Source organism: Camelus ferus, chromosome 32 (genome assembly GCF_009834535.1).
Source record: "Camelus ferus isolate YT-003-E chromosome 32, BCGSAC_Cfer_1.0, whole genome shotgun sequence".
Lineage (NCBI taxonomy): Eukaryota > Metazoa > Chordata > Mammalia > Artiodactyla > Camelidae > Camelus > Camelus ferus.
The window spans coordinates 2,194,983-2,204,034 of record NC_045727.1 but is presented as its reverse complement, the minus strand read 5'-3'; positions in this window follow the sequence as shown (position 1 = coordinate 2,204,034).

The following is a 9,052-nucleotide window of genomic DNA, read 5'->3' as shown; positions in this document are numbered from 1 at the left end:
TGTCAACCTTCCCAAAATGTTAAGGATGATCATTGATTGCACGGCAGCAATTCTCATGTTGTTTTCCTCAAGAAAAGATTCCATAATTCAGTGAGCTTCATAAAAACTTTTTTTTATTTCTTAAATTATCATTACTCTATCAAAAATCATAAGCTGACATTAGAACGCATCACTTCAGATCTTCCATTTCACTTTTTGTCCACCAGACCCTAATACTCATGAATCTTCTTGGCATCTGAAGCCAGTTTTCTACATGTTGCACCACAGTGCTTTTCTACTTTGTGACTATGTGAAAACTGTAAAAGCAAAAATTGGCATCTTTGGTGAGGAAGTTAATTTTAGTTTAGAATGTTCCTTTTGTCATTATGGAGTAAGGCTTCAGGCTGCTAAAGTTAATTTTCCTTTCTGTGTTTATTTCAAGGAGCTTAAGGGCAAAAGAAAATTAGTTTGTATTATTATTATTATTTTTTTGCATTATATAATCTGTGTAACAGTGCTTCTGGTTTGGCAGTAAAAATACAAACAAATGAGCAACAATAACAATAACAAAACACACACACACACAGGCTTTAAGGCTAAATGCACAAAGTCATACGACAAATTTAATCTAAATGAATTTATTCTACATGTGATATCGCCTTCAGAAAACAGAGCAAATGAAGAAGATGGTCAAATAGTATTGCTCAAGGGGAAGAAAAGATACAATCTCTTCCCTGCAGAAAATTTAGCTTTCCAGCTATTCATGCCGTAAAAAGCTGCATTAGAAAGTGACCTCTCCAGGAGGTGGGTAAAGCTCAGTGGTGGAACGCACGCATGCTTAGGATGGGCGAGGTCCTGAGTTTAATCCTCAGTACCTCCATTAAAAAAAAAAAAATTCTTAACTGAACCATTATGCTGTACACCAGGAACTAACACAACATTGTCAACCGACCATACTTCAATTAAAAAGAAGCAAGCAAGCAAGCAAGCAAGCAAGCAAGCAAGCTACCTCCCACGAAGATCAGCCACTTACATTTTCCATGTCTTGCAGCTAAAAAGACGTTCGGTGTAATAACAAGCAATAATGCTCCGCTTCAGATCTCTGCATCTGACGAGCACAGGTTAACTATTGTTACAATGCTGTGTCCTTGTGAGAACAGGAGGTAAAGTATTATTATCCCCATTTCACAGATTAAAGAACTGAGAAAGTGAATTAAAAGCTCAAGGCTACTTGAGTCAACAAAGATTGAAACTCCAAGAGTTCATAGGCCTTCCTGCAAAATTGATGAGTGTGCTTTTCTGCATTCAGACTCTCGGCATCTTAGGTTGAACCATATGAAATTGCTGGCATTCGGTTATTTTTGTGTGCAAAAACGACCCCTCCATATGGTTCAACCTAATCATCTGTTTACACTGATTGTGGCACAGTATCCATGCAAATCTCAAAGCGATGCATTTCCTCTCTTCGTGGTGCTCTCCAAAGCAGAAGGTCCTTAACAGTCTTTTGTTTGACTCTCAAACAAGTTGAGATTCTATACATTCTACATTGAACCACTGCCTCTTGTCTGAACTAGCTATTGCTGTGTAACAAATAAGCCTAAGACTTAGTGGCTTAAAACCATAAACATGGTCTCACACAGTATCTGAAGGTCAGGAATTTAGCTGGGTCTTCCGGCTCATGTGCAACATCTGGGAAGTGTTCTTAAAGGGATAAAGCAAAACTTTCTCTTCCTTTTCTCTTTCCTGCTGACGGGAAAACTGATGTGATGGCTGGAGCTAGAATTGCGATGTTGACCCCAAGGGGAAAAACTATTTGTTGTGACTGATAGAGAGCCAACAAAAGAGGATCCTGGGTCCCTGATAATGGAGGCTTAGAAGCACGCTAATCTGGTAACTGGGTGTATTAATCTCCTGGGATTGCCTTCACAGAGTACCAAGGACTGAGTGACTCAAACAACTGTCATTTACTGTCTCACAGTTCTGGAGGCTGGAAGTCAGCATGGCATAGTTAACTCCTCCGGGCTCACTAAGGGGGACTCTGCTCCATGCCCCTCTGCTGCTTCCGATATCAGCTGGCACTCCTCAGCCTGTAGACGCGTCACTACAACCTCTACCTCCGTCTGCACCTCGCATTCTCCCTGTGTATCTTTGTGTCCAAATTTCCCTCTTGTAACGACATCCGTCATGTTGTATTAAAGGCTCACCCTACTCCAGTATGACTTCATCTTAACTAATTACAGCCGCAACAAGCCTATTTCAGATAAGATCACCTTCTAAGCTTCTGGACCACATTCAACCCAGTACAGTAGGTAAGGCCAGCGGTAACCTCTTCACATATAAGCTAAACTGACCCTAATTCTGGCACCAGCTGTGTTCTGCCCTCTCCGGATATTGTCCAGGAACACAGCCCAGTACCTCTAATTTATTCCCTAAGGACCAAGTCTAATTGTTAAGGTCATTCATTTCAACAATCTCTTCCACTGTATTATGTCTTCAACTATAATCATTTTCTCAAGTTACTCTTGGACATCTCATCTCTATTTGACTAAAGTCAAAAGCATTCTGATTAGCTGGTAGTATTCTCAGCCTACTCTGAATTTTCAGTGATACTTCATAGTAAGTTTCAATGTTTCTCATTTTCAGCCACATCCAGTAGTTAATCATGTACTTTCTTTTTCCTCTCAGGAACAGAGGTCTTATTCCTGTTTACATAAAGGGGTCTCAGAAAAGTGCATTGCATATGGCAGGTGCTACACAAAAATTTATGCCATTTGCTCTCTTATTCATATGAAGAGGTTGTGTCAACTTTGAATTTTATCAAACTGATGTTACATCAATCATGTGACACAAAACATACAACTTTAAACTTGAATATGGTACTTTGGGCCAATCATAAGACAAACAATTCCTTGGAAGAGCAATCTGTTTTTTTAGGCCAGATGAATAAGAGGAGAGTGTTTTAAAAATTTAGGGTGCTAAAATTAGGTTGGCTTGTCAGTATTACCGTTAGGCACTGTTATCCCAGTGGTTTCCAATTTTAAACACTATCTTATTTCACTTATTTTTTTCCCTATTCTGGAAGTTATCTGCTTTTAATCTCAGCTATTTCCAAAATAGGTGAGTTTCAAAACAATTTTAAAACATGTTATCATTCATACTTTCTAGACTGGACAGATTGCACTAAGTAATTCTGTGATACAATAGAATTCTCAGTTAAAGAACTGAAGAGATTTATAATACTTTGCTTGAAATATACACAGTAGTAGATTTTTAAAATATATATATATATATATACACACAGTGGAATACTATTCAGTGCTTAAAAAATGAATAAAATAATGCCATTTGCAGCAACATGGATGGACCTGGAGATCATCATTCTAAGTGCAAGTAAGCCATAAAGAGAAAGAAAAATGCCATATGATACCGCTTATATATGGAATCTCAAAAAAAAAGGACACAAATGAACTACTTATTATTTATAACTGAGTGATTGATTTCTTGAATATGTGTAAGCACATTTGACTGTCCTTTATCATTGGATTACTGCATTCTGTTGATTCTTATTTTGTGATTGGCTTTATTCCTTTGATAACTGTGTAAGTTTAAAAAGCTAAAGCTCTAAATTGTTCTTAGAAATAATGAACAGTACCTATATGTAAATTTTTTAATGTGCAGTATATTGTATATATGTCTTTACATGCAATATATTGTATACATGCAGTCAAATTGTAACAATTCTACCTAATAAAACTGAAAAATGAAAAAAAGTTTAAAAAGCGTATTATGTACGATGGCAGTTTTGCTCTGAATAAAGAATGAGCTTAGGAAATTGCTTTGGTTCAGCAAAAATGAAATGCAGTTTGTGGCGAAGGAAGCCTACGTGAGGACAAAACACAGAAATTCAGAAGTTAGAAGGGACCTTAGAAATCACAGAGTTCAGACTCTTATCTTGTGCACAAATCCACTTTTCTGCTAAGATGCCAGCCAATCTCTAAAAGGTAACAAACAAGTAGGATTTTCCAACTTTCAAATCCAGTCACTTAACCAGTAAGAGTTTATTCAGAATTTACTAACATCCCAGGCACCGTTCTAGGCTCTTTGGACGTATCAGGGGACAAAATGATCCCTGTGCCCGTGGAACCTAAATTCTAATTGGGGTCAGGAGAAAATAAACAGTAAGCAAAGTAAGTCTATGGTACGTTAAAGGGTGAAAAATGTCACAGAAAAGAGAGTGTGAACCAGGGGAGATTTGGAGCACCTGGGAGGCGTGCATGTGAGTGTGTGGGGTTTTAAATCAGGCGGTCAGGGTGGTCTCAGTGAGAAAGGGAAATTTGTAGCACAGACTTGAAGGAGGTGAGGGACTGAGCCAACTGGATTTCAGGGGGAAAGCAGTTCAGGCAGAGGAAACAGCCAGAACAAATGCCCTAAGCCAGGCCAGAGAGACCCCTCCTCTCTCAGATTGCTCCAGTGGGAGGCTCTGAACTATGAGTCCCAGACCTGTCAGGTAGAATTCGGGGAAACCTAACAGTTCCTTCAATTACGAATGTTGGCAACACTTTTCTGCTCCTACCCATGCCTGTCCAGATCTCTCTAAGTCATGAAACCACTCCAGATATCAATCACCCTAACCTAGTAGGGCCCCATATATTCTCCTATAAAAACTTGAAGCTGGACCAATACAGGAAACAGAATTGTAATTGGTTCCAAGGTGAACATCAGGACAGGCATGGAAGGCAGGAGGCGAGAACAGAAGGGCACTTGTTAGAAGCCCGTGAGAAGCTGGTCCCGGGTCTAATCCCACAACCTGTCCTAATCCAGTTTCATTTGTCATTCTTGCTTATGACTCATGAACTAGGCTCCACGACTGAAAACAAGAATGACTCAGGCTGGCGTGATGTCACCCTTCTGGAGGAACAAGCTCAGCTGTCCAGAGTGACAGAAAGCTGAGTCAGGGTTATAGCCTTGCATTTTCAGTAATTTCTTGTGGGACAAAAAACCCAAATGTAGCCAGATTGTTGATTGTGAATTTTGTTTTAAAAAATGCATTTCTGATATATAGAACCTCCCCATTACTGCAGCTATAATCAAAGGATTTGGTGCATAACTTTTTGTTTCTGGCAGGATCTGTTTCTCCTTTTGGTTGGGTTATCAAATATTTGGGGCATTCTGCTACAATCATTTTTTCTAGGTGTTTTTTTTTTCCCCATTTAATCTGTATGTTAAAAAATATCCAACGATGCCGTTGTCTTTCTAGTTTATTCAGAAAAAAAATCTAAAATATAGTGATAGGTTAAGGTAGACTGAACCAAATCTGGACAGTAATTAGTAAAATTACATGAAAATAAACTTGGAGAGTTGTAAAGAGGGATAGTCTTACACAATTTAAATACTGGGGAGGAAGCAGTTTTTCAATAACAGTTTCAGTCAATAGCCACATTATTGGATATCAGATAGTGAATTTGCAAAACAAATAGTCTTTTGGAAAACACAGTATCACACCAAAATTGTCAATTCATAAAGGATAAGATTCAAGGATGTGACTTGTAAGAATCTGAAACTTCTATACCACAAAGAACATCATAAACGAGTTAAAATATACATGACAAATTAAAAACATAATTTTGCAGTATATCTAACAAAATATATTTTTTTAAATAAAGAATTACTATATGCCATTAAGTAAGCAAATAGGACAATGAGCAAAGGATATAAAGACAATTCATAGAAGAAATAAAAATTGCCAATAAACATAAGATATTCAGCCTGATTTATAATCTAGGAATAATGCATCCCATGTACATCTTTTCACAAATACTCAAAGATTTACACCTATTAAAAATGTTCACTGCAGCATTGTTAATATTGTAAACAATTTTGAATAAAATATGGTATGCTGCTGTGCAGCCATTCATAATAAGAATTAAGATTTCAAATACTGACAAAGAAAGTAAAATATAATCTTACTTATGTTAAAACACACACATATATAACACATTAAGAAAAAGTTCTTAGTTACGTGTATTTGCTCAGGAAGAGGGTATACCAAACTGTGAACAATGAAAGTTCTCTCTGAAAGTTGTGATTATAAAGGATGTTTATATCATTTTATTTGAATTTATAAAACAAATATGTACTATGTTTATAATCAGCAACAAAATAGAGTCTCCATTTTGGGAAAGAAAGAAAAAGTTTTGGGTTTAGAAAATTATCTGGTAAGAAACTTCTGTACCACAGGAAGGAAAAACGATGTGGGTTTCCTCTGTGGGTTATTTTTCCTTCAAATTTATGGCTTTGTTATTCCTTCTGCTTACAATTTAAAAAGTAAACATTTTAAACAAAGACAAATCAAGTATCAAAAAAAAAAAAGAAATCAAATGTCTTATCTTGTTCTTTGAGTGGTTTATGAAAGAGTGTAATTTAATTGCAAATGAAAATGTCCTAGAGGCTGCATCTGTACACCAGAAATTGACACAGCATTGTAAACTGACTAAAGTTGGATCTAACCCCTAGAAATTTCACATCAGCCCGCAGAAGGGTACGGGAGGTGAAAATTTCAGACAGGCTGTTTGCCAAATTATAAAACCCACAAATTCAAAACCCAACTGTGTTTGACAAAGACATGCTTGTGATACTATGAACAGGGAGTAGTGAAATAAAATTCTATTTTAAGGCAAGATGAGAAAAATTTAAACAAAATAGTTCTTTGCCGGCTTGGGCCTCCACCACCCTCCCGCCTCGTGTGCACTGCGTGTTACCCAGGCCTCCCCAGGGGCAGAAAGACCTGTGCAAACATAAAGGTTAGTTTTTCTGCCGGTGCCAAACATGGGACTCCTTAGAAGATAACATTATTTACGACCTTACTCATGTTACTAGTGATATTACTAACATTACTAATAATCTATTTTACAAGATTATTGTTTCTTGCATTACCAAATGTGTGACTGAGCCTCCGATAAAAATGATGATGGCTAGGTGACTTGAACCGATTGATCAAACTACAAGATCAATGATTGTAACGGTGTAACTCTAGATCTGGGGAGAAACAAGGAGGAACCGTTACACGCTAGTAAGACACCAGGCCCAGAGGCCTTTTGTTACTGCGGACAGGGCCTCATCCAGTGACAGCACATTGGGTGGCTTATCGACAAATTCCTCACCCGATCTGGGAACAAGCATTCCTAGCGCCGTGGGACAAATTGGTCATGAAATGCCTCCCAAACCTTAGTCAAAATTAAGACCGAAAGGGAGGGGATTGTAAAATAAAGAATGTCGCCCACCACCCAGTTCTACAAGAACCAGGTCGTTGACCGCTGCGGTCAGTGACCTACAACACACCCTGAAATGAATTCAGGGCGAAGATCAGGATGAGGCATTTTGTGCGCTGGGGAAAACTGGCAGAACTGGCCCTCACGTAGATCTTTCAGGAGAAAATTTGAACCCAGTCTCTTCATACTTAGATAAGCACACGGTTATCTTTTCCTTATGAATAGCAGTAAACTTCTACCAAGATGTGTGGCTTGATCGCACGTACCCTTTCGCCAGGATCACATCTATGCCGACCTTACCCCTTTTTGTGATTTTGGAACAGCCCTCAGAGTTTTCTGAAAGATTGTCTCCCAAGTTATAATTCTCAGGTTGGCTCGAATAAAAATTTCCATTCCTTCCCTAGATTGACTTTTGATTACTTTATTCGTCAATAGGAAGGAACTCTTGTAGTTTCATCTCATTTCACATTTCCCCCACCTCCCTCCCACAAAGTGCAGTTATTTCTTTAGGAGACAAAAGAAAAAAAAAAAAAGATATTTCCTTTAATACGGCTGCCACTTTTTCCCTCTCCGATCCAATATTCCAGTGTAAACATTCTAGCTAGATTGCTGATGATTTTCAAAACATGCTTGTCCAGAGACTTCCACGTTATTTAGAACATAGAAACGGCTCTATAATTAAAAACTATTTAGAAACTCTTTAACAAAATAATTTAACCCTAAGCATCTAAAAGTGGCTTTATACCAGGAAATGAAATGGATATATTAAGTCGAAGGGAAAATAACTTTCCTGTATGTTGACAAAAAACACAGGCTGTGTGCACATGATTTCTTAGGAACTGAGTCATGCCTTACAAATACACAATCGTTACAACACCTTTGTTGGTTGTGTGTGCTAATGACAGTCTACAAAGTAGGAGACAGAAGGGCAAAATGATTCCAGCTGAGCTGAAGGACAGAACTAGCAGCAAGCTTCTGGTTGGTAGAAAGTAGACTATTTCTGACCACTTAAGGACATGCAACCTTTCGAAAAAAAAAAGAAATCAGTCATTTGGTATTTTAGTAAGGACGGTGCCCTCTTTCCACTTACCTGCTCAAGGAGATGACAAAGAGCTGGACTTGTTTTAGCAACCTGCATGACAATTCAAATTCCTCTGAACCCCAGGCAAAGATTAGAAACGGGTCCCCACCCTGCTCCAAGTCCGTCCTGAAGTACAAGGGTTTGGCTATGATCTCACCTCCCCACACCTGGAGACCTGTCACAGCGTGGACAAGTCCAAACAGTAACACAGTCCTCCACCCAGCACTCTTCTTAACACTCAAATACGCCCAACAGAATACATTTTAAAAATGGGGCACCTTCTTAAAGCAACTACTTCCCATTTTTCTGGGCTCCCTTCCGTAAAGTGTCTCCCCTCAAATTATTCTGAATTCTGCGTTAGGATTTCTCTTCCTAAAATACCACTTGGGTGAGGTCACTTTTCATTGGAAGATCTATAGCAGATCCCTTTCCTTAAATAAGATTCAGACCCTAAAGCAAAGCAGCCAAGAGTTCAGAGCATCAGTGAATAAGCAAACCCTTTACGTCTTTTTTTCCTACCATCTTACATTTCTTGAGTGTCCCTGCTTGTTTAACTCCTGCCATTTCCTGTACCTTCCAAGGCTCATTTTGTCTATGGGAATTCTACCCCTTAAAGATTAGCTCAAAGGTTCTTTCCAGAAGTCTTCAAATGCCCTCCAAGTGAATGCTGAAAGCCCTGGCCCCGTGAGTTTGAAGCCAGCACTCCTAGGGGCTTCGCGCACCA